The sequence below is a fragment of the Anoplopoma fimbria genome, chromosome 2, assembly GCF_027596085.1.
Source record: "Anoplopoma fimbria isolate UVic2021 breed Golden Eagle Sablefish chromosome 2, Afim_UVic_2022, whole genome shotgun sequence".
NCBI classification, from domain to species: domain Eukaryota; kingdom Metazoa; phylum Chordata; class Actinopteri; order Perciformes; family Anoplopomatidae; genus Anoplopoma; species Anoplopoma fimbria.
The window spans coordinates 27,813,694-27,833,252 of record NC_072450.1 but is presented as its reverse complement, the minus strand read 5'-3'; the positions used below and the strand labels follow the sequence as shown (position 1 = coordinate 27,833,252).

The following is a 19,559-nucleotide window of genomic DNA, read 5'->3' as shown; positions in this document are numbered from 1 at the left end:
ATATAAAAACCTGAATACGTCAGTTCAATGATTACGGTTCTCGATCGGCTATCGAAAATCCACTGAAAAGCTGAGCTTTCGTGAGTGCTATAAGTTGTCTCGGCGCAAATAACCACATTTTTGAGAACCTGGAATTCATGTTCGAACGTGCCTGTCCATAGTTATTCTTGGTTCCCACAGTAGTCTCGCAAAGTAGGTTATCTTTAGGGCCTGTTACTTCCCCATCCAGCCATGACTGCCATTACATGGAGAGGGCGTGGTTGGTAGTCAACAAGCCAATCACATGCACCATCAACACGTCTGCAGAACCCTGTACGGTTGAAGAAATGCACCATTAGCTTTGTGAGTGTTTTACCAGGTACTGTCTAATCTTTTTGGTTCCCTGGGCATCCTCTCGCAGAGGCAATTTCATAGTCTATGAAGTTCTACTGAGACGTGATTGTTGCTGGTTGAAAACTTAACCCAATACCCCGCCGAGATGACTTGAAATATAGTCAGCTGTGGCAATTTTTGTTCGTCTCTAAGGAGACTTTACATTTTATGTTAATATAAAAACCTGAATACGTCAGTTCAATGATTACGGTTCTCGATCGGCTATCGAAAATCCACTGAAAAGCTGAGCTTTCGTGAGTGGTCTATAAGTTGTCTCGGCGCAAATAACCACATTTTTGAGAACCTGGAATTCATGTTCGAACGTGCCTGTCCATAGTTATTCTTGGTTCCCACAGTAGTCTCGCAAAGTAGGTTATCTTTAGGGCCTGTTACTTCCCCATCCAGCCATGACTGCCATTACATGGAGAGGGCGTGGTTGGTAGTCAACAAGCCAATCACATGCACCATCAACACGTCTGTAGAACCCTGTACGGTTGAAGAAATGCACCATTAGCTTTGTGAGTGTTTTACCAGGTACTGTCTAATCTTTTTGGTTCCCTGGGCATCCTCTCGCAGAGGCAATTTCATAGTCTATGAAGTTCTACTGAGACGTGATTGTTGCTGGTTGAAAACTTAACCCAATACCCCGCCGAGATGACTTGAAATATAGTCAGCTGTGGCAATTTTTGTTCGTCTCTAAGGAGACTTTACATTTTATATGTTAATATAAAAACCTGAATACGTCAGTTCAATGATTACGGTTCTCGATCGGCTATCGAAAATCCACTGAAAAGCTGAGCTTTCGTGAGTGGTCTATAAGTTGTCTCGGCGCAAATAACCACATTTTTGAGAACCTGGAATTCATGTTCGAACGTGCCTGTCCATAGTTATTCTTGGTTCCCACAGTAGTCTCGCAAAGTAGGTTATCTTTAGGGCCTGTTACTTCCCCATCCAGCCATGACTGCCATTACATGGAGAGGGCGTGGTTGGTAGTCAACAAGCCAATCACATGCACCATCAACACGTCTGCAGAACCCTGTACGGTTGAAGAAATGCACCATTAGCTTTGTGAGTGTTTTACCAGGTACTGTCTAATCTTTTTGGTTCCCTGGGCATCCTCTCGCAGAGGCAATTTCATAGTCTATGAAGTTCTACTGAGACGTGATTGTTGCTGGTTGAAAACTTAACCCAATACCCCGCCGAGATGACTTGAAATATAGTCAGCTGTGGCAATTTTTGTTCGTCTCTAAGGAGACTTTACATTTTATGTTAATATAAAAACCTGAATACGTCAGTTCAATGATTACGGTTCTCGATCGGCTATCGAAAATCCACTGAAAAGCTGAGCTTTCGTGAGTGGTCTATAAGTTGTCTCGGCGCAAATAACCACATTTTTGAGAACCTGGAATTCATGTTCGAACGTGCCTGTCCATAGTTATTCTTGGTTCCCACAGTAGTCTCGCAAAGTAGGTTATCTTTAGGGCCTGTTACTTCCCCATCCAGCCATGACTGCCATTACATGGAGAGGGCGTGGTTGGTAGTCAACAAGCCAATCACATGCACCATCAACACGTCTGTAGAACCCTGTACGGTTGAAGAAATGCACCATTAGCTTTGTGAGTGTTTTACCAGGTACTGTCTAATCTTTTTGGTTCCCTGGGCATCCTCTCGCAGAGGCAATTTCATAGTCTATGAAGTTCTACTGAGACGTGATTGTTGCTGGTTGAAAACTTAACCCAATACCCCGCCGAGATGACTTGAAATATAGTCAGCTGTGGCAATTTTTGTTCGTCTCTAAGGAGACTTTACATTTTATGTTAATATAAAAACCTGAATACATCAGTTCAATGATTACGGTTCTCGATCGGCTATCGAAAATCCACTGAAAAGCTGAGCTTTCGTGAGTGGTCTATAAGTTGTCTCGGCGCAAATAACCACATTTTTGAGAACCTGGAATTCATGTTCGAACGTGCCTGTCCATAGTTATTCTTGGTTCCCACAGTAGTCTCGCAAAGTAGGTTATCTTTAGGGCCTGTTACTTCCCCATCCAGCCATGACTGCCATTACATGGAGAGGGCGTGGTTTGTAGTCAACAAGCCAATCACATGCACCATCAACACGTCTGCAGAACCCTGTACGGTTGAAGAAATGCACCATTAGCTTTGTGAGTGTTTTACCAGGTACTGTCTAATCTTTTTGGTTCCCTGGGCATCCTCTCGCAGAGGCAATTTCATAGTCTATGAAGTTCTACTGAGACGTGATTGTTGCTGGTTGAAAACTTAACCCAATACCCCGCCGAGATGACTTGAAATATAGTCAGCTGTGGCAATTTTTGTTCGTCTCTAAGGAGACTTTACATTTTATGTTAATATAAAAACCTGAATACGTCAGTTCAATGATTACGGTTCTCGATCGGCTATCGAAAATCCACTGAAAAGCTGAGCTTTCGTGAGTGGTCTATAAGTTGTCTCGGCGCAAATAACCACATTTTTGAGAACCTGGAATTCATGTTCGAACGTGCCTGTCCATAGTTATTCTTGGTTCCCACAGTAGTCTCGCAAAGTAGGTTATCTTTAGGGCCTGTTACTTCCCCATCCAGCCATGACTGCCATTACATGGAGAGGGCGTGGTTGGTAGTCAACAAGCCAATCACATGCACCATCAACACGTCTGTAGAACCCTGTACGGTTGAAGAAATGCACCATTAGCTTTGTGAGTGTTTTACCAGGTACTGTCTAATCTTTTTGGTTCCCTGGGCATCCTCTCGCAGAGGCAATTTCATAGTCTATGAAGTTCTACTGAGACGTGATTGTTGCTGGTTGAAAACTTAACCCAATACCCCGCCGAGATGACTTGAAATATAGTCAGCTGTGGCAATTTTTGTTCGTCTCTAAGGAGACTTTACATTTTATGTTAATATAAAAACCTGAATACGTCAGTTCAATGATTACGGTTCCCGATCGGCTATCGAAAATCCACTGAAAAGCTGAGCTTTCGTGAGTGGTCTATAAGTTGTCTCGGCGCAAATAACCACATTTTTGAGAACCTGGAATTCATGTTCGAACGTGCCTGTCCATAGTTATTCTTGGTTCCCACAGTAGTCTCGCAAAGTAGGTTATCTTTAGGGCCTGTTACTTCCCCATCCAGCCATGACTGCCATTACATGGAGAGGGCGTGGTTTGTAGTCAACAAGCCAATCACATGCACCATCAACACGTCTGCAGAACCCTGTACGGTTGAAGAAATGCACCATTAGCTTTGTGAGTGTTTTACCAGGTACTGTCTAATCTTTTTGGTTCCTGGGCATCCTCTCGCAGAGGCAATTTCATAGTCTATGAAGTTCTACTGAGACGTGATTGTTGCTGGTTGAAAACTTAACCCAATACCCCGCCGAGATGACTTGAAATATAGTCAGCTGTGGCAATTTTTGTTCGTCTCTAAGGAGACTTTACATTTTATGTTAATATAAAAACCTGAATACGTCAGTTCAATGATTACGGTTCTCGATCGGCTATCGAAAATCCACTGAAAAGCTGAGCTTTCGTGAGTGGTCTATAAGTTGTCTCGGCGCAAATAACCACATTTTTGAGAACCTGGAATTCATGTTCGAACGTGCCTGTCCATAGTTATTCTTGGTTCCCACAGTAGTCTCGCAAAGTAGGTTATCTTTAGGGCCTGTTACTTCCCCATCCAGCCATGACTGCCATTACATGGAGAGGGCGTGGTTGGTAGTCAACAAGCCAATCACATGCACCATCAACACGTCTGCAGAACCCTGTACGGTTGAAGAAATGCACCATTAGCTTTGTGAGTGTTTTACCAGGTACTGTCTAATCTTTTTGGTTCCCTGGGCATCCTCTCGCAGAGGCAATTTCATAGTCTATGAAGTTCTACTGAGACGTGATTGTTGCTGGTTGAAAACTTAACCCAATACCCCGCCGAGATGACTTGAAATATAGTCAGCTGTGGCAATTTTTGTTCGTCTCTAAGGAGACTTTACATTTTATGTTAATATAAAAACCTGAATACGTCAGTTCAATGATTACGGTTCTCGATCGGCTATCGAAAATCCACTGAAAAGCTGAGCTTTCGTGAGTGGTCTATAAGTTGTCTCGGCGCAAATAACCACATTTTTGAGAACCTGGAATTCATGTTCGAACGTGCCTGTCCATAGTTATTCTTGGTTCCCACAGTAGTCTCGCAAAGTAGGTTATCTTTAGGGCCTGTTACTTCCCCATCCAGCCATGACTGCCATTACATGGAGAGGGCGTGGTTGGTAGTCAACAAGCCAATCACATGCACCATCAACACGTCTGTAGAACCCTGTACGGTTGAAGAAATGCACCATTAGCTTTGTGAGTGTTTTACCAGGTACTGTCTAATCTTTTTGGTTCCCTGGGCATCCTCTCGCAGAGGCAATTTCATAGTCTATGAAGTTCTACTGAGACGTGATTGTTGCTGGTTGAAAACTTAACCCAATACCCCGCCGAGATGACTTGAAATATAGTCAGCTGTGGCAATTTTTGTTCGTCTCTAAGGAGACTTTACATTTTATGTTAATATAAAAACCTGAATACGTCAGTTCAATGATTACGGTTCTCGATCGGCTATCGAAAATCCACTGAAAAGCTGAGCTTTCGTGAGTGGTCTATAAGTTGTCTCGGCGCAAATAACCACATTTTTGAGAACCTGGAATTCATGTTCGAACGTGCCTGTCCATAGTTATTCTTGGTTCCCACAGTAGTCTCGCAAAGTAGGTTATCTTTAGGGCCTGTTACTTCCCCATCCAGCCATGACTGCCATTACATGGAGAGGGCGTGGTTTGTAGTCAACAAGCCAATCACATGCACCATCAACACGTCTGCAGAACCCTGTACGGTTGAAGAAATGCACCATTAGCTTTGTGAGTGTTTTACCAGGTACTGTCTAATCTTTTTGGTTCCCTGGGCATCCTCTCGCAGAGGCAATTTCATAGTCTATGAAGTTCTACTGAGACGTGATTGTTGCTGGTTGAAAACTTAACCCAATACCCCGCCGAGATGACTTGAAATATAGTCAGCTGTGGCAATTTTTGTTCGTCTCTAAGGAGACTTTACATTTTATGTTAATATAAAAACCTGAATACGTCAGTTCAATGATTACGGTTCTCGATCGGCTATCGAAAATCCACTGAAAAGCTGAGCTTTCGTGAGTGGTCTATAAGTTGTCTCGGCGCAAATAACCACATTTTTGAGAACCTGGAATTCATGTTCGAACGTGCCTGTCCATAGTTATTCTTGGTTCCCACAGTAGTCTCGCAAAGTAGGTTATCTTTAGGGCCTGTTACTTCCCCATCCAGCCATGACTGCCATTACATGGAGAGGGCGTGGTTGGTAGTCAACAAGCCAATCACATGCACCATCAACACGTCTGTAGAACCCTGTACGGTTGAAGAAATGCACCATTAGCTTTGTGAGTGTTTTACCAGGTACTGTCTAATCTTTTTGGTTCCCTGGGCATCCTCTCGCAGAGGCAATTTCATAGTCTATGAAGTTCTACTGAGACGTGATTGTTGCTGGTTGAAAACTTAACCCAATACCCCGCCGAGATGACTTGAAATATAGTCAGCTGTGGCAATTTTTGTTCGTCTCTAAGGAGACTTTACATTTTATGTTAATATAAAAACCTGAATACATCAGTTCAATGATTACGGTTCTCGATCGGCTATCGAAAATCCACTGAAAAGTTGAGCTTTCGTGAGTGGTCTATAAGTTGTCTCGGCGCAAATAACCACATTTTTGAGAACCTGGAATTCATGTTCGAACGTGCCTGTCCATAGTTATTCTTGGTTCCCACAGTAGTCTCGCAAAGTAGGTTATCTTTAGGGCCTGTTACTTCCCCATCCAGCCATGACTGCCATTACATGGAGAGGGCGTGGTTTGTAGTCAACAAGCCAATCACATGCACCATCAACACGTCTGCAGAACCCTGTACGGTTGAAGAAATGCACCATTAGCTTTGTGAGTGTTTTACCAGGTACTGTCTAATCTTTTTGGTTCCCTGGGCATCCTCTCGCAGAGGCAATTTCATAGTCTATGAAGTTCTACTGAGACGTGATTGTTGCTGGTTGAAAACTTAACCCAATACCCCGCCGAGATGACTTGAAATATAGACAGCTGTGGCAATTTGTTGTTCGTCTCTAAGGAGACTTTACATTTTATGTTAATATAAAAACCTGAATACGTCAGTTCAATGATTACGGTTCTCGATCGGCTATCGAAAATCCACTGAAAAGCTGAGCTTTCGTGAGTGGTCTATAAGTTGTCTCGGCGCAAATAACCACATTTTTGAGAACCTGGAATTCATGTTCGAACGTGCCTGTCCATAGTTATTCTTGGTTCCCACAGTAGTCTCGCAAAGTAGGTTATCTTTAGGGCCTGTTACTTCCCCATCCAGCCATGACTGCCATTACATGGAGAGGGCGTGGTTGGTAGTCAACAAGCCAATCACATGCACCATCAACACGTCTGTAGAACCCTGTACGGTTGAAGAAATGCACCATTAGCTTTGTGAGTGTTTTACTAGGTACTGTCTAATCTTTTTGGTTCCCTGGGCATCCTCTCGCAGAGGCAATTTCATAGTCTATGAAGTTCTACTGAGACGTGATTGTTGCTGGTTGAAAACTTAACCCAATACCCCGCCGAGATGACTTGAAATATAGTCAGCTGTGGCAATTTTTGTTCGTCTCTAAGGAGACTTTACATTTTATGTTAATATAAAAACCTGAATACATCAGTTCAATGATTACGGTTCTCGATCGGATATCGAAAATCCACTGAAAAGCTGAGCTTTCGTGAGTGGTCTATAAGTTGTCTCGGCGCAAATAACCACATTTTTGAGAACCTGGAATTCATGTTCGAACGTGCCTGTCCATAGTTATTCTTGGTTCCCACAGTAGTCTCGCAAAGTAGGTTATCTTTAGGGCCTGTTACTTCCCCATCCAGCCATGACTGCCATTACATGGAGAGGGCGTGGTTTGTAGTCAACAAGCCAATCACATGCACCATCAACACGTCTGCAGAACCCTGTACGGTTGAAGAAATGCACCATTAGCTTTGTGAGTGTTTTACCAGGTACTGTCTAATCTTTTTGGTTCCCTGGGCATCCTCTCGCAGAGGCAATTTCATAGTCTATGAAGTTCTACTGAGACGTGATTGTTGCTGGTTGAAAACTTAACCCAATACCCCGCCGAGATGACTTGAAATATAGTCAGCTGTGGCAATTTTTGTTCGTCTCTAAGGAGACTTTACATTTTATGTTAATATAAAAACCTGAATACGTCAGTTCAATGATTACGGTTCTCGATCGGCTATCGAAAATCCACTGAAAAGCTGAGCTTTCGTGAGTGGTCTATAAGTTGTCTCGGCGCAAATAACCACATTTTTGAGAACCTGGAATTCATGTTCGAACGTGCCTGTCCATAGTTATTCTTGGTTCCCACAGTAGTCTCGCAAAGTAGGTTATCTTTAGGGCCTGTTACTTCCCCATCCAGCCATGACTGCCATTACATGGAGAGGGCGTGGTTGGTAGTCAACAAGCCAATCACATGCACCATCAACACGTCTGCAGAACCCTGTACGGTTGAAGAAATGCACCATTAGCTTTGTGAGTGTTTTACCAGGTACTGTCTAATCTTTTTGGTTCCCTGGGCATCCTCTCGCAGAGGCAATTTCATAGTCTATGAAGTTCTACTGAGACGTGATTGTTGCTGGTTGAAAACTTAACCCAATACCCCGCCGAGATGACTTGAAATATAGTCAGCTGTGGCAATTTTTGTTCGTCTCTAAGGAGACTTTACATTTTATGTTAATATAAAAACCTGAATACGTCAGTTCAATGATTACGGTTCTCGATCGGCTATCGAAAATCCACTGAAAAGCTGAGCTTTCGTGAGTGGTCTATAAGTTGTCTCGGCGCAAATAACCACATTTTTGAGAACCTGGAATTCATGTTCGAACGTGCCTGTCCATAGTTATTCTTGGTTCCCACAGTAGTCTCGCAAAGTAGGTTATCTTTAGGGCCTGTTACTTCCCCATCCAGCCATGACTGCCATTACATGGAGAGGGCGTGGTTTGTAGTCAACAAGCCAATCACATGCACCATCAACACGTCTGCAGAACCCTGTACGGTTGAAGAAATGCACCATTAGCTTTGTGAGTGTTTTACCAGGTACTGTCTAATCTTTTTGGTTCCCTGGGCATCCTCTCGCAGAGGCAATTTCATAGTCTATGAAGTTCTACTGAGACGTGATTGTTGCTGGTTGAAAACTTAACCCAATACCCCGCCGAGATGACTTGAAATATAGTCAGCTGTGGCAATTTTTGTTCGTCTCTAAGGAGACTTTACATTTTATGTTAATATAAAAACCTGAATACGTCAGTTCAATGATTACGGTTCTCGATCGGCTATCGAAAATCCACTGAAAAGCTGAGCTTTCGTGAGTGGTCTATAAGTTGTCTCGGCGCAAATAACCACATTTTTGAGAACCTGGAATTCATGTTCGAACGTGCCTGTCCATAGTTATTCTTGGTTCCCACAGTAGTCTCGCAAAGTAGGTTATCTTTAGGGCCTGTTACTTCCCCATCCAGCCATGACTGCCATTACATGGAGAGGGCGTGGTTGGTAGTCAACAAGCCAATCACATGCACCATCAACACGTCTGTAGAACCCTGTACGGTTGAAGAAATGCACCATTAGCTTTGTGAGTGTTTTACCAGGTACTGTCTAATCTTTTTGGTTCCCTGGGCATCCTCTCGCAGAGGCAATTTCATAGTCTATGAAGTTCTACTGAGACGTGATTGTTGCTGGTTGAAAACTTAACCCAATACCCCGCCGAGATGACTTGAAATATAGTCAGCTGTGGCAATTTTTGTTCGTCTCTAAGGAGACTTTACATTTTATGTTAATATAAAAACCTGAATACGTCAGTTCAATGATTACGGTTCTCGATCGGCTATCGAAAATCCACTGAAAAGCTGAGCTTTCGTGAGTGGTCTATAAGTTGTCTCGGCGCAAATAACCACATTTTTGAGAACCTGGAATTCATGTTCGAACGTGCCTGTCCATAGTTATTCTTGGTTCCCACAGTAGTCTCGCAAAGTAGGTTATCTTTAGGGCCTGTTACTTCCCATCCAGCCATGACTGCCATTACATGGAGAGGGCGTGGTTTGTAGTCAACAAGCCAATCACATGCACCATCAACACGTCTGCAGAACCCTGTACGGTTGAAGAAATGCACCATTAGCTTTGTGAGTGTTTTACCAGGTACTGTCTAATCTTTTTGGTTCCCTGGGCATCCTCTCGCAGAGGCAATTTCATAGTCTATGAAGTTCTACTGAGACGTGATTGTTGCTGGTTGAAAACTTAACCCAATACCCCGCCGAGATGACTTGAAATATAGTCAGCTGTGGCAATTTTTGTTCGTCTCTAAGGAGACTTTACATTTTATGTTAATATAAAAACCTGAATACGTCAGTTCAATGATTACGGTTCTCGATCGGCTATCGAAAATCCACTGAAAAGCTGAGCTTTCGTGAGTGGTCTATAAGTTGTCTCGGCGCAAATAACCACATTTTTGAGAACCTGGAATTCATGTTCGAACGTGCCTGTCCATAGTTATTCTTGGTTCCCACAGTAGTCTCGCAAAGTAGGTTATCTTTAGGGCCTGTTACTTCCCCATCCAGCCATGACTGCCATTACATGGAGAGGGCGTGGTTGGTAGTCAACAAGCCAATCACATGCACCATCAACACGTCTGTAGAACCCTGTACGGTTGAAGAAATGCACCATTAGCTTTGTGAGTGTTTTACCAGGTACTGTCTAATCTTTTTGGTTCCCTGGGCATCCTCTCGCAGAGGCAATTTCATAGTCTATGAAGTTCTACTGAGACGTGATTGTTGCTGGTTGAAAACTTAACCCAATACCCCGCCGAGATGACTTGAAATATAGTCAGCTGTGGCAATTTTTGTTCGTCTCTAAGGAGACTTTACATTTTATGTTAATATAAAAACCTGAATACATCAGTTCAATGATTACGGTTCTCGATCAGATATCGAAAATCCACTGAAAAGCTGAGCTTTCGTGAGTGGTCTATAAGTTGTCTCGGCGCAAATAACCACATTTTTGAGAACCTGGAATTCATGTTCGAACGTGCCTGTCCATAGTTATTCTTGTTCCCACAGTAGTCTCGCAAAGTAGGTTATCTTTAGGGCCTGTTACTTCCCCATCCAGCCATGACTGCCATTACATGGAGAGGGCGTGGTTTGTAGTCAACAAGCCAATCACATGCACCATCAACACGTCTGCAGAACCCTGTACGGTTGAAGAAATGCACCATTAGCTTTGTGAGTGTTTTACCAGGTACTGTCTAATCTTTTTGGTTCCCTGGGCATCCTCTCGCAGAGGCAATTTCATAGTCTATGAAGTTCTACTGAGACGTGATTGTTGCTGGTTGAAAACTTAACCCAATACCCCGCCGAGATGACTTGAAATATAGTCAGCTGTGGCAATTTTTGTTCGTCTCTAAGGAGACTTTACATTTTATGTTAATATAAAAACCTGAATACGTCAGTTCAATGATTACGGTTCTCGATCGGCTATCGAAAATCCACTGAAAAGCTGAGCTTGTGAGTGGTCTATAAGTTGTCTCGGCGCAAATAACCACATTTTTGAGAACCTGGAATTCATGTTCGAACGTGCCTGTCCATAGTTATTCTTGGTTCCCACAGTAGTCTCGCAAAGTAGGTTATCTTTAGGGCCTGTTACTTCCCCATCCAGCCATGACTGCCATTACATGGAGAGGGCGTGGTTGGTAGTCAACAAGCCAATCACATGCACCATCAACACGTCTGCAGAACCCTGTACGGTTGAAGAAATGCACCATTAGCTTTGTGAGTGTTTTACCAGGTACTGTCTAATCTTTTTGGTTCCCTGGGCATCCTCTCGCAGAGGCAATTTCATAGTCTATGAAGTTCTACTGAGACGTGATTGTTGCTGGTTGAAAACTTAACCCAATACCCCGCCGAGATGACTTGAAATATAGTCAGCTGTGGCAATTTTTGTTCGTCTCTAAGGAGACTTTACATTTTATGTTAATATAAAAACCTGAATACATCAGTTCAATGATTACGGTTCTCGATCGGCTATCGAAAATCCACTGAAAAGCTGAGCTTTCGTGAGTGGTCTATAAGTTGTCTCGGCGCAAATAACCACATTTTTGAGAACCTGGAATTCATGTTCGAACGTGCCTGTCCATAGTTATTCTTGGTTCCCACAGTAGTCTCGCAAAGTAGGTTATCTTTAGGGCCTGTTACTTCCCCATCCAGCCATGACTGCCATTACATGGAGAGGGCGTGGTTTGTAGTCAACAAGCCAATCACATGCACCATCAACACGTCTGCAGAACCCTGTACGGTTGAAGAAATGCACCATTAGCTTTGTGAGTGTTTTACCAGGTACTGTCTAATCTTTTTGGTTCCCTGGGCATCCTCTCGCAGAGGCAATTTCATAGTCTATGAAGTTCTACTGAGACGTGATTGTTGCTGGTTGAAAACTTAACCCAATACCCCGCCGAGATGACTTGAAATATAGTCAGCTGTGGCAATTTTTGTTCGTCTCTAAGGAGACTTTACATTTTATGTTAATATAAAAACCTGAATACGTCAGTTCAATGATTACGGTTCTCGATCGGCTATCGAAAATCCACTGAAAAGCTGAGCTTTCGTGAGTGGTCTATAAGTTGTCTCGGCGCAAATAACCACATTTTTGAGAACCTGGAATTCATGTTCGAACGTGCCTGTCCATAGTTATTCTTGGTTCCCACAGTAGTCTCGCAAAGTAGGTTATCTTTAGGGCCTGTTACTTCCCCATCCAGCCATGACTGCCATTACATGGAGAGGGCGTGGTTGGTAGTCAACAAGCCAATCACATGCACCATCAACACGTCTGTAGAACCCTGTACGGTTGAAGAAATGCACCATTAGCTTTGTGAGTGTTTTACCAGGTACTGTCTAATCTTTTTGGTTCCCTGGGCATCCTCTCGCAGAGGCAATTTCATAGTCTATGAAGTTCTACTGAGACGTGATTGTTGCTGGTTGAAAACTTAACCCAATACCCCGCCGAGATGACTTGAAATATAGTCAGCTGTGGCAATTTTTGTTCGTCTCTAAGGAGACTTTACATTTTATGTTAATATAAAAACCTGAATACATCAGTTCAATGATTACGGTTCTCGATCGGCTATCGAAAATCCACTGAAAAGCTGAGCTTTCGTGAGTGGTCTATAAGTTGTCTCGGCGCAAATAACCACATTTTTGAGAACCTGGAATTCATGTTCGAACGTGCCTGTCCATAGTTATTCTTGGTTCCCACAGTAGTCTCGCAAAGTAGGTTATCTTTAGGGCCTGTTACTTCCCCATCCAGCCATGACTGCCATTACATGGAGAGGGCGTGGTTTGTAGTCAACAAGCCAATCACATGCACCATCAACACGTCTGCAGAACCCTGTACGGTTGAAGAAATGCACCATTAGCTTTGTGAGTGTTTTACCAGGTACTGTCTAATCTTTTTGGTTCCCTGGGCATCCTCTCGCAGAGGCAATTTCATAGTCTATGAAGTTCTACTGAGACGTGATTGTTGCTGGTTGAAAACTTAACCCAATACCCCGCCGAGATGACTTGAAATATAGTCAGCTGTGGCAATTTTTGTTCGTCTCTAAGGAGACTTTACATTTTATGTTAATATAAAAACCTGAATACGTCAGTTCAATGATTACGGTTCTCGATCGGCTATCGAAAATCCACTGAAAAGCTGAGCTTTCGTGAGTGGTCTATAAGTTGTCTCGGCGCAAATAACCACATTTTTGAGAACCTGGAATTCATGTTCGAACGTGCCTGTCCATAGTTATTCTTGGTTCCCACAGTAGTCTCGCAAAGTAGGTTATCTTTAGGGCCTGTTACTTCCCCATCCAGCCATGACTGCCATTACATGGAGAGGGCGTGGTTGGTAGTCAACAAGCCAATCACATGCACCATCAACACGTCTGTAGAACCCTGTACGGTTGAAGAAATGCACCATTAGCTTTGTGAGTGTTTTACCAGGTACTGTCTAATCTTTTTGGTTCCCTGGGCATCCATCTCTCTCGCAGAGGCAATTTCATAGTCTATGAAGTTCTACTGAGACGTGATTGTTGCTGGTTGAAAACTTAACCCAATACCCCGCCGAGATGACTTGAAATATAGTCAGCTGTGGCAATTTTTGTTCGTCTCTAAGGAGACTTTACATTTTATGTTAATATAAAAACCTGAATACATCAGTTCAATGATTACGGTTCTCGATCGGATATCGAAAATCCACTGAAAAGCTGAGCTTTCGTGAGTGGTCTATAAGTTGTCTCGGCGCAAATAACCACATTTTTGAGAACCTGGAATTCATGTTCGAACGTGCCTGTCCATAGTTATTCTTGTTCCCACAGTAGTCTCGCAAAGTAGGTTATTTTAGGGCCTGTTACTTCCCCATCCAGCCATGACTGCCATTACATGGAGAGGGCGTGGTTTGTAGTCAACAAGCCAATCACATGCACCATCAACACGTCTGCAGAACCCTGTACGGTTGAAGAAATGCACCATTAGCTTTGTGAGTGTTTTACCAGGTACTGTCTAATCTTTTTGGTTCCCTGGGCATCCTCTCGCAGAGGCAATTTCATAGTCTATGAAGTTCTACTGAGACGTGATTGTTGCTGGTTGAAAACTTAACCCAATACCCCGCCGAGATGACTTGAAATATAGTCAGCTGTGGCAATTTTTGTTCGTCTCTAAGGAGACTTTACATTTTATGTTAATATAAAAACCTGAATACGTCAGTTCAATGATTACGGTTCTCGATCGGCTATCGAAAATCCACTGAAAAGCTGAGCTTTCGTGAGTGGTCTATAAGTTGTCTCGGCGCAAATAACCACATTTTTGAGAACCTGGAATTCATGTTCGAACGTGCCTGTCCATAGTTATTCTTGGTTCCCACAGTAGTCTCGCAAAGTAGGTTATCTTTAGGGCCTGTTACTTCCCCATCCAGCCATGACTGCCATTACATGGAGAGGGCGTGGTTGGTAGTCAACAAGCCAATCACATGCACCATCAACACGTCTGTAGAACCCTGTACGGTTGAAGAAATGCACCATTAGCTTTGTGAGTGTTTTACCAGGTACTGTCTAATCTTTTTGGTTCCCTGGGCATCCTCTCGCAGAGGCAATTTCATAGTCTATGAAGTTCTACTGAGACGTGATTGTTGCTGGTTGAAAACTTAACCCAATACCCCGCCGAGATGACTTGAAATATAGTCAGCTGTGGCAATTTTTGTTCGTCTCTAAGGAGACTTTACATTTTATGTTAATATAAAAACCTGAATACATCAGTTCAATGATTACGGTTCTCGATCGGCTATCGAAAATCCACTGAAAAGCTGAGCTTTCGTGAGTGGTCTATAAGTTGTCTCGGCGCAAATAACCACATTTTTGAGAACCTGGAATTCATGTTCGAACGTGCCTGTCCATAGTTATTCTTGGTTCCCACAGTAGTCTCGCAAAGTAGGTTATCTTTAGGGCCTGTTACTTCCCCATCCAGCCATGACTGCTATTACATGGAGAGGGCGTGGTTTGTAGTCAACAAGCCAATCACATGCACCATCAACACGTCTGCAGAACCCTGTACGGTTGAAGAAATGCACCATTAGCTTTGTGAGTGTTTTACCAGGTACTGTCTAATCTTTTTGGTTCCCTGGGCATCCTCTCGCAGAGGCAATTTCATAGTCTATGAAGTTCTACTGAGACGTGATTGTTGCTGGTTGAAAACTTAACCCAATACCCCGCCGAGATGACTTGAAATATAGTCAGCTGTGGCAATTTTTGTTCGTCTCTAAGGAGACTTTACATTTTATGTTAATATAAAAACCTGAATACGTCAGTTCAATGATTACGGTTCTCGATCGGCTATCGAAAATCCACTGAAAAGCTGAGCTTTCGTGAGTGGTCTATAAGTTGTCTCGGCGCAAATAACCACATTTTTGAGAACCTGGAATTCATGTTCGAACGTGCCTGTCCATAGTTATTCTTGGTTCCCACAGTAGTCTCGCAAAGTAGGTTATCTTTAGGGCCTGTTACTTCCCCATCCAGCCATGACTGCCATTACATGGAGAGGGCGTGGTTGGTAGTCAACAAGCCAATCACATGCACCATCAACACGTCTGTAGAACCCTGTACGGTTGAAGAAATGCACCATTAGCTTTGTGAGTGTTTTACCAGGTACTGTCTAATCTTTTTGGTTCCCTGGGCATCCTCTCGCAGAGGCAATTTCATAGTCTATGAAGTTCTACTGAGACGTGATTGTTGCTGGTTGAAAACTTAACCCAATACCCCGCCGAGATGACTTGAAATATAGTCAGCTGTGGCAATTTTTGTTCGTCTCTAAGGAGACTTTACATTTTATGTTAATATAAAAACCTGAATACATCAGTTCAATGATTACGGTTCTCGATCGGCTATCGAAAATCCACTGAAAAGCTGAGCTTTCGTGAGTGGTCTATAAGTTGTCTCGGCGCAAATAACCACATTTTTGAGAACCTGGAATTCATGTTCGAACGTGTGCCTGTCCATAGTTATTCTTGGTTCCCACAGTAGTCTCGCAAAGTAGGTTATCTTTAGGGCCTGTTACTTCCCCATCCAGCCATGACTGCCATTACATGGAGAGGGCGTGGTTGGTAGTCAACAAGCCAATCACATGCACCATCAACACGTCTGCAGAACCCTGTACGGTTGAAGAAATGCACCATTAGCTTTGTGAGTGTTTTACCAGGTACTGTCTAATCTTTTTGGTTCCCTGGGCATCCTCTCGCAGAGGCAATTTCATAGTCTATGAAGTTCTACTGAGACGTGATTGTTGCTGGTTGAAAACTTAACCCAATACCCCGCCGAGATGACTTGAAATATAGTCAGCTGTGGCAATTTTTGTTCGTCTCTAAGGAGACTTTACATTTTATGTTAATATAAAAACCTGAATACATCAGTTCAATGATTACGGTTCTCGATCAGATATCTAAAATCCACTGAAAAGCTGAGCTTTCGTGAGTGGTCTATAAGTTGTCTCGGCGCAAATAACCACATTTTTGAGAACCTGGAATTCATGTTCGAATGTGCCTGTCCATAGTTATTCTTTGTTCCCACAGTGGTCTCGCAAAGTAGGTTATCTTTAGGGCCTGTTACTTCCCCATCCAGCCATGACTGCCATTACATGGAGAGGGCGTGGTTTGTAGTCAACAAGCCAATCACATGCACCATCAACACGTCTGCAGAACCCTGTACGGTTGAAGAAATGCACCATTAGCTTTGTGAGTGTTTTACCAGGTACTGTCTAATCTTTTTGGTTCCCTGGGCATCCTCTCGCAGAGGCAATTTCATAGTCTATGAAGTTCTACTGAGACGTGATTGTTGCTGGTTGAAAACTTAACCCAATACCCCGCCGAGATGACTTGAAATATAGTCAGCTGTGGCAATTTTTGTTCGTCTCTAAGGAGACTTTACATTTTATGTTAATATAAAAACTTGAATACTTCTGTTAAATGATTACGGTTCCCGATCGGCTATCGAAAATCCACTGAAAAGCTGAGCTTTCGTGAGTGGTCTATAAGTTGTCTCGGCGCAAATAACCACATTTTTGAGAACCTGGAATTCATGTTCGAACGTGCCTGTCCATAGTTATTCTTGGTTCCCACAGTAGTCTCGCAAAGTAGGTTATCTTTAGGGCCTGTTACTTCCCCATCCAGCCATGACTGCCATTACATGGAGAGGGCGTGGTTTGTAGTCAACAAGCCAATCACATGCACCATCAACACGTCTGCAGAACCCTGTACGGTTGAAGAAATGCACCATTAGCTTTGTGAGTGTTTTACCAGGTACTGTCTAATCTTTTTGGTTCCCTGGGCATCCTCTCGCAGAGGCAATTTCATAGTCTATGAAGTTCTACTGAGACGTGATTGTTGCTGGTTGAAAACTTAACCCAATACCCCGCCGAGATGACTTGAAATATAGTCAGCTGTGGCAATTTTTGTTCGTCTCTAAGGAGACTTTACATTTTATGTTAATATAAAAACCTGAATACCTCAGTTCAATGATTACGGTTCTCGACCGGCTATCGAAAATCCACTGAAAAGCTGAGCTTTCGTGAGTGGTCTATAAGTTGTCTCGGCGCAAATAACCACATTTTTGAGAACCTGGAATTCATGTTCGAACGTGCCTGTCCATAGTTATTCTTGGTTCCCACAGTAGTCTCGCAAAGTAGGTTATCTTTAGGGCCTGTTACTTCCCCATCCAGCCATGACTGCTATTACATGGAGAGGGCGTGGTTTGTAGTCAACAAGCCAATCACATGCACCATCAACACGTCTGCAGAACCCTGTACGGTTGAAGAAATGCACCATTAGCTTTGTGAGTGTTTTACCAGGTACTGTCTAATCTTTTTGGTTCCCTGGGCATCCTCTCGCAGAGGCAATTTCATAGTCTATGAAGTTCTACTGAGACGTGATTGTTGCTGGTTGAAAACTTAACCCAATACCCCGCCGAGATGACTTGAAATATAGTCAGCTGTGGCAATTTTTGTTCGTCTCTAAGGAGACTTTACATTTTATGTTAATATAAAAACTTGAATACTTCTGTTAAAGGATTACGGTTCCCGATCGGCTATCGAAAATCCACTGAAAAGCTGAGCTTTCGTGAGTGGTCTATAAGTTGTCTCGGCGCAAATAACCACATTTTTGAGAACCTGGAATTCATGTTCGAACGTGCCTGTCCATAGTTATTCTTGGTTCCCACAGTAGTCTCGCAAAGTAGGTTATCTTTAGGGCCTGTTACTTCCCCATCCAGCCATGACTGCCATTACATGGAGAGGGCGTGGTTGGTAGTCAACAAGCCAATCACATGCACCATCAACACGTCTGCAGAACCCTGTACGGTTGAAGAAATGCACCATTAGCTTTGTGAGTGTTTTACCAGGTACTGTCTAATCTTTTTGGTTCCCTGGGCATCCTCTCGCAGAGGCAATTTCATAGTCTATGAAGTTCTACTGAGACGTGATTGTTGCTGGTTGAAAACTTTAACCCAATACCCCGCCGAGATGACTTGAAATATAGTCAGCTGTGGCAATTTTTGTTCGTCTCTAAGGAGACTTTACATTTTATGTTAATATAAAAACCTGAATACGTCAGTTCAATGATTACGGTTCTCGATCGGCTATCGAAAATCCACTGAAAAGCTGAGCTTTCGTGAGTGGTCTATAAGTTGTCTCGGCGCAAATAACCACATTTTTGAGAACCTGGAATTCATGTTCGAACGTGCCTGTCCATAGTTATTCTTGGTTCCCACAGTAGTCTCGCAAAGTAGGTTATCTTTAGGGCCTGTTACTTCCCCATCCAGCCATGACTGCCATTACATGGAGAGGGCGTGGTTGGTAGTCAACAAGCCAATCACATGCACCATCAACACGTCTGCAGAACCCTGTACGGTTGAAGAAATGCACCATTAGCTTTGTGAGTGTTTTACCAGGTACTGTCTAATCTTTTTGGTTCCCTGGGCATCCTCTCGCAGAGGCAATTTCATAGTCTATGAAGTTCTACTGAGACGTGATTGTTGCTGGTTGAAAACTTAACCCAATACCCCGCCGAGATGACTTGAAATATAGTCAGCTGTGGCAATTTTTGTTCGTCTCTAAGGAGACTTTACATTTTATGTTAATATAAAAACCTGAATACCTCAGTTCAATGATTACGGTTCTCGACCGGCTATCGAAAATCCACTGAAAAGCTGAGCTTTCGTGAGTGGTCTATAAGTTGTCTCGGCGCAAATAACCACATTTTTGAGAACCTGGAATTCATGTTCGAACGTGCCTGTCCATAGTTATTCTTGGTTCCCACAGTAGTCTCGCAAAGTAGGTTATCTTTAGGGCCTGTTACTTCCCCATCCAGCCATGACTGCCATTACATGGAGAGGGCGTGGTTTGTAGTCAACAAGCCAATCACATGCACCATCAACACGTCTGCAGAACCCTGTACGGTTGAAGAAATGCACCATTAGCTTTGTGAGTGTTTTACCAGGTACTGTCTAATCTTTT

General features: G+C 43.2%; 35 non-coding genes across 35 annotated transcripts; all 35 read left to right on the top strand.

The window, feature by feature from the left end:
* Positions 1–388: 388 nt before the first annotated feature.
* On the top strand, positions 389–529 carry LOC129109328 (U4 spliceosomal RNA). The gene has a single exon (XR_008531990.1). It is a non-coding gene; the product is annotated as a U4 spliceosomal RNA (small nuclear RNA).
* A 407-nt stretch (positions 530–936) lies between these two features.
* On the top strand, positions 937–1,077 carry LOC129109324 (U4 spliceosomal RNA). Its single transcript, XR_008531989.1, has one exon. It is a non-coding gene; the product is annotated as a U4 spliceosomal RNA (small nuclear RNA).
* Positions 1,078–1,486: 409 nt separating this feature from the next.
* On the top strand, positions 1,487–1,627 carry LOC129109318 (U4 spliceosomal RNA). The gene has a single exon (XR_008531988.1). It is a non-coding gene; the product is annotated as a U4 spliceosomal RNA (small nuclear RNA).
* A 407-nt stretch (positions 1,628–2,034) lies between these two features.
* On the top strand, positions 2,035–2,175 carry LOC129109311 (U4 spliceosomal RNA). The gene has a single exon (XR_008531987.1). It is a non-coding gene; the product is annotated as a U4 spliceosomal RNA (small nuclear RNA).
* Positions 2,176–2,582: 407 nt separating this feature from the next.
* On the top strand, positions 2,583–2,723 carry LOC129109303 (U4 spliceosomal RNA). The gene has a single exon (XR_008531986.1). It is a non-coding gene; the product is annotated as a U4 spliceosomal RNA (small nuclear RNA).
* A 407-nt stretch (positions 2,724–3,130) lies between these two features.
* On the top strand, positions 3,131–3,271 carry LOC129109295 (U4 spliceosomal RNA). The gene has a single exon (XR_008531985.1). It is a non-coding gene; the product is annotated as a U4 spliceosomal RNA (small nuclear RNA).
* Positions 3,272–3,677: 406 nt separating this feature from the next.
* On the top strand, positions 3,678–3,818 carry LOC129109288 (U4 spliceosomal RNA). Its single transcript, XR_008531982.1, has one exon. It is a non-coding gene; the product is annotated as a U4 spliceosomal RNA (small nuclear RNA).
* A 407-nt stretch (positions 3,819–4,225) lies between these two features.
* LOC129109281 (U4 spliceosomal RNA) lies at positions 4,226–4,366 on the top strand. The gene has a single exon (XR_008531981.1). It is a non-coding gene; the product is annotated as a U4 spliceosomal RNA (small nuclear RNA).
* Positions 4,367–4,773: 407 nt separating this feature from the next.
* On the top strand, positions 4,774–4,914 carry LOC129109275 (U4 spliceosomal RNA). The gene has a single exon (XR_008531980.1). It is a non-coding gene; the product is annotated as a U4 spliceosomal RNA (small nuclear RNA).
* Positions 4,915–5,321: 407 nt separating this feature from the next.
* LOC129109269 (U4 spliceosomal RNA) lies at positions 5,322–5,462 on the top strand. Its single transcript, XR_008531979.1, has one exon. It is a non-coding gene; the product is annotated as a U4 spliceosomal RNA (small nuclear RNA).
* A 407-nt stretch (positions 5,463–5,869) lies between these two features.
* LOC129109257 (U4 spliceosomal RNA) lies at positions 5,870–6,010 on the top strand. Its single transcript, XR_008531977.1, has one exon. It is a non-coding gene; the product is annotated as a U4 spliceosomal RNA (small nuclear RNA).
* A 407-nt stretch (positions 6,011–6,417) lies between these two features.
* LOC129109686 (U4 spliceosomal RNA) lies at positions 6,418–6,559 on the top strand. The gene has a single exon (XR_008532053.1). It is a non-coding gene; the product is annotated as a U4 spliceosomal RNA (small nuclear RNA).
* Positions 6,560–6,966: 407 nt separating this feature from the next.
* On the top strand, positions 6,967–7,107 carry LOC129109254 (U4 spliceosomal RNA). The gene has a single exon (XR_008531976.1). It is a non-coding gene; the product is annotated as a U4 spliceosomal RNA (small nuclear RNA).
* Positions 7,108–7,514: 407 nt separating this feature from the next.
* On the top strand, positions 7,515–7,655 carry LOC129109248 (U4 spliceosomal RNA). The gene has a single exon (XR_008531975.1). It is a non-coding gene; the product is annotated as a U4 spliceosomal RNA (small nuclear RNA).
* Positions 7,656–8,062: 407 nt separating this feature from the next.
* LOC129109244 (U4 spliceosomal RNA) lies at positions 8,063–8,203 on the top strand. Its single transcript, XR_008531974.1, has one exon. It is a non-coding gene; the product is annotated as a U4 spliceosomal RNA (small nuclear RNA).
* Positions 8,204–8,610: 407 nt separating this feature from the next.
* On the top strand, positions 8,611–8,751 carry LOC129109236 (U4 spliceosomal RNA). Its single transcript, XR_008531973.1, has one exon. It is a non-coding gene; the product is annotated as a U4 spliceosomal RNA (small nuclear RNA).
* A 407-nt stretch (positions 8,752–9,158) lies between these two features.
* LOC129110282 (U4 spliceosomal RNA) lies at positions 9,159–9,299 on the top strand. Its single transcript, XR_008532167.1, has one exon. It is a non-coding gene; the product is annotated as a U4 spliceosomal RNA (small nuclear RNA).
* Positions 9,300–9,705: 406 nt separating this feature from the next.
* LOC129110276 (U4 spliceosomal RNA) lies at positions 9,706–9,846 on the top strand. Its single transcript, XR_008532165.1, has one exon. It is a non-coding gene; the product is annotated as a U4 spliceosomal RNA (small nuclear RNA).
* A 407-nt stretch (positions 9,847–10,253) lies between these two features.
* Positions 10,254–10,394, top strand: LOC129110272 (U4 spliceosomal RNA). The gene has a single exon (XR_008532164.1). It is a non-coding gene; the product is annotated as a U4 spliceosomal RNA (small nuclear RNA).
* Positions 10,395–10,800: 406 nt separating this feature from the next.
* On the top strand, positions 10,801–10,941 carry LOC129110264 (U4 spliceosomal RNA). The gene has a single exon (XR_008532163.1). It is a non-coding gene; the product is annotated as a U4 spliceosomal RNA (small nuclear RNA).
* Positions 10,942–11,346: 405 nt separating this feature from the next.
* On the top strand, positions 11,347–11,487 carry LOC129110259 (U4 spliceosomal RNA). The gene has a single exon (XR_008532161.1). It is a non-coding gene; the product is annotated as a U4 spliceosomal RNA (small nuclear RNA).
* Positions 11,488–11,894: 407 nt separating this feature from the next.
* Positions 11,895–12,035, top strand: LOC129110248 (U4 spliceosomal RNA). Its single transcript, XR_008532157.1, has one exon. It is a non-coding gene; the product is annotated as a U4 spliceosomal RNA (small nuclear RNA).
* Positions 12,036–12,442: 407 nt separating this feature from the next.
* LOC129110244 (U4 spliceosomal RNA) lies at positions 12,443–12,583 on the top strand. The gene has a single exon (XR_008532156.1). It is a non-coding gene; the product is annotated as a U4 spliceosomal RNA (small nuclear RNA).
* A 407-nt stretch (positions 12,584–12,990) lies between these two features.
* LOC129110236 (U4 spliceosomal RNA) lies at positions 12,991–13,131 on the top strand. Its single transcript, XR_008532155.1, has one exon. It is a non-coding gene; the product is annotated as a U4 spliceosomal RNA (small nuclear RNA).
* A 411-nt stretch (positions 13,132–13,542) lies between these two features.
* Positions 13,543–13,684, top strand: LOC129109652 (U4 spliceosomal RNA). Its single transcript, XR_008532048.1, has one exon. It is a non-coding gene; the product is annotated as a U4 spliceosomal RNA (small nuclear RNA).
* Positions 13,685–14,089: 405 nt separating this feature from the next.
* Positions 14,090–14,230, top strand: LOC129110229 (U4 spliceosomal RNA). Its single transcript, XR_008532152.1, has one exon. It is a non-coding gene; the product is annotated as a U4 spliceosomal RNA (small nuclear RNA).
* A 407-nt stretch (positions 14,231–14,637) lies between these two features.
* Positions 14,638–14,778, top strand: LOC129110224 (U4 spliceosomal RNA). The gene has a single exon (XR_008532151.1). It is a non-coding gene; the product is annotated as a U4 spliceosomal RNA (small nuclear RNA).
* Positions 14,779–15,185: 407 nt separating this feature from the next.
* LOC129110217 (U4 spliceosomal RNA) lies at positions 15,186–15,326 on the top strand. The gene has a single exon (XR_008532150.1). It is a non-coding gene; the product is annotated as a U4 spliceosomal RNA (small nuclear RNA).
* A 407-nt stretch (positions 15,327–15,733) lies between these two features.
* On the top strand, positions 15,734–15,874 carry LOC129110210 (U4 spliceosomal RNA). Its single transcript, XR_008532149.1, has one exon. It is a non-coding gene; the product is annotated as a U4 spliceosomal RNA (small nuclear RNA).
* A 409-nt stretch (positions 15,875–16,283) lies between these two features.
* LOC129110202 (U4 spliceosomal RNA) lies at positions 16,284–16,424 on the top strand. The gene has a single exon (XR_008532147.1). It is a non-coding gene; the product is annotated as a U4 spliceosomal RNA (small nuclear RNA).
* Positions 16,425–16,831: 407 nt separating this feature from the next.
* On the top strand, positions 16,832–16,972 carry LOC129110196 (U4 spliceosomal RNA). Its single transcript, XR_008532145.1, has one exon. It is a non-coding gene; the product is annotated as a U4 spliceosomal RNA (small nuclear RNA).
* A 407-nt stretch (positions 16,973–17,379) lies between these two features.
* LOC129110189 (U4 spliceosomal RNA) lies at positions 17,380–17,520 on the top strand. Its single transcript, XR_008532144.1, has one exon. It is a non-coding gene; the product is annotated as a U4 spliceosomal RNA (small nuclear RNA).
* A 407-nt stretch (positions 17,521–17,927) lies between these two features.
* Positions 17,928–18,068, top strand: LOC129110175 (U4 spliceosomal RNA). The gene has a single exon (XR_008532142.1). It is a non-coding gene; the product is annotated as a U4 spliceosomal RNA (small nuclear RNA).
* A 407-nt stretch (positions 18,069–18,475) lies between these two features.
* On the top strand, positions 18,476–18,617 carry LOC129109629 (U4 spliceosomal RNA). The gene has a single exon (XR_008532043.1). It is a non-coding gene; the product is annotated as a U4 spliceosomal RNA (small nuclear RNA).
* Positions 18,618–19,024: 407 nt separating this feature from the next.
* On the top strand, positions 19,025–19,165 carry LOC129110170 (U4 spliceosomal RNA). The gene has a single exon (XR_008532141.1). It is a non-coding gene; the product is annotated as a U4 spliceosomal RNA (small nuclear RNA).
* The last annotated feature ends 394 nt before the right edge of the window (positions 19,166–19,559 follow it).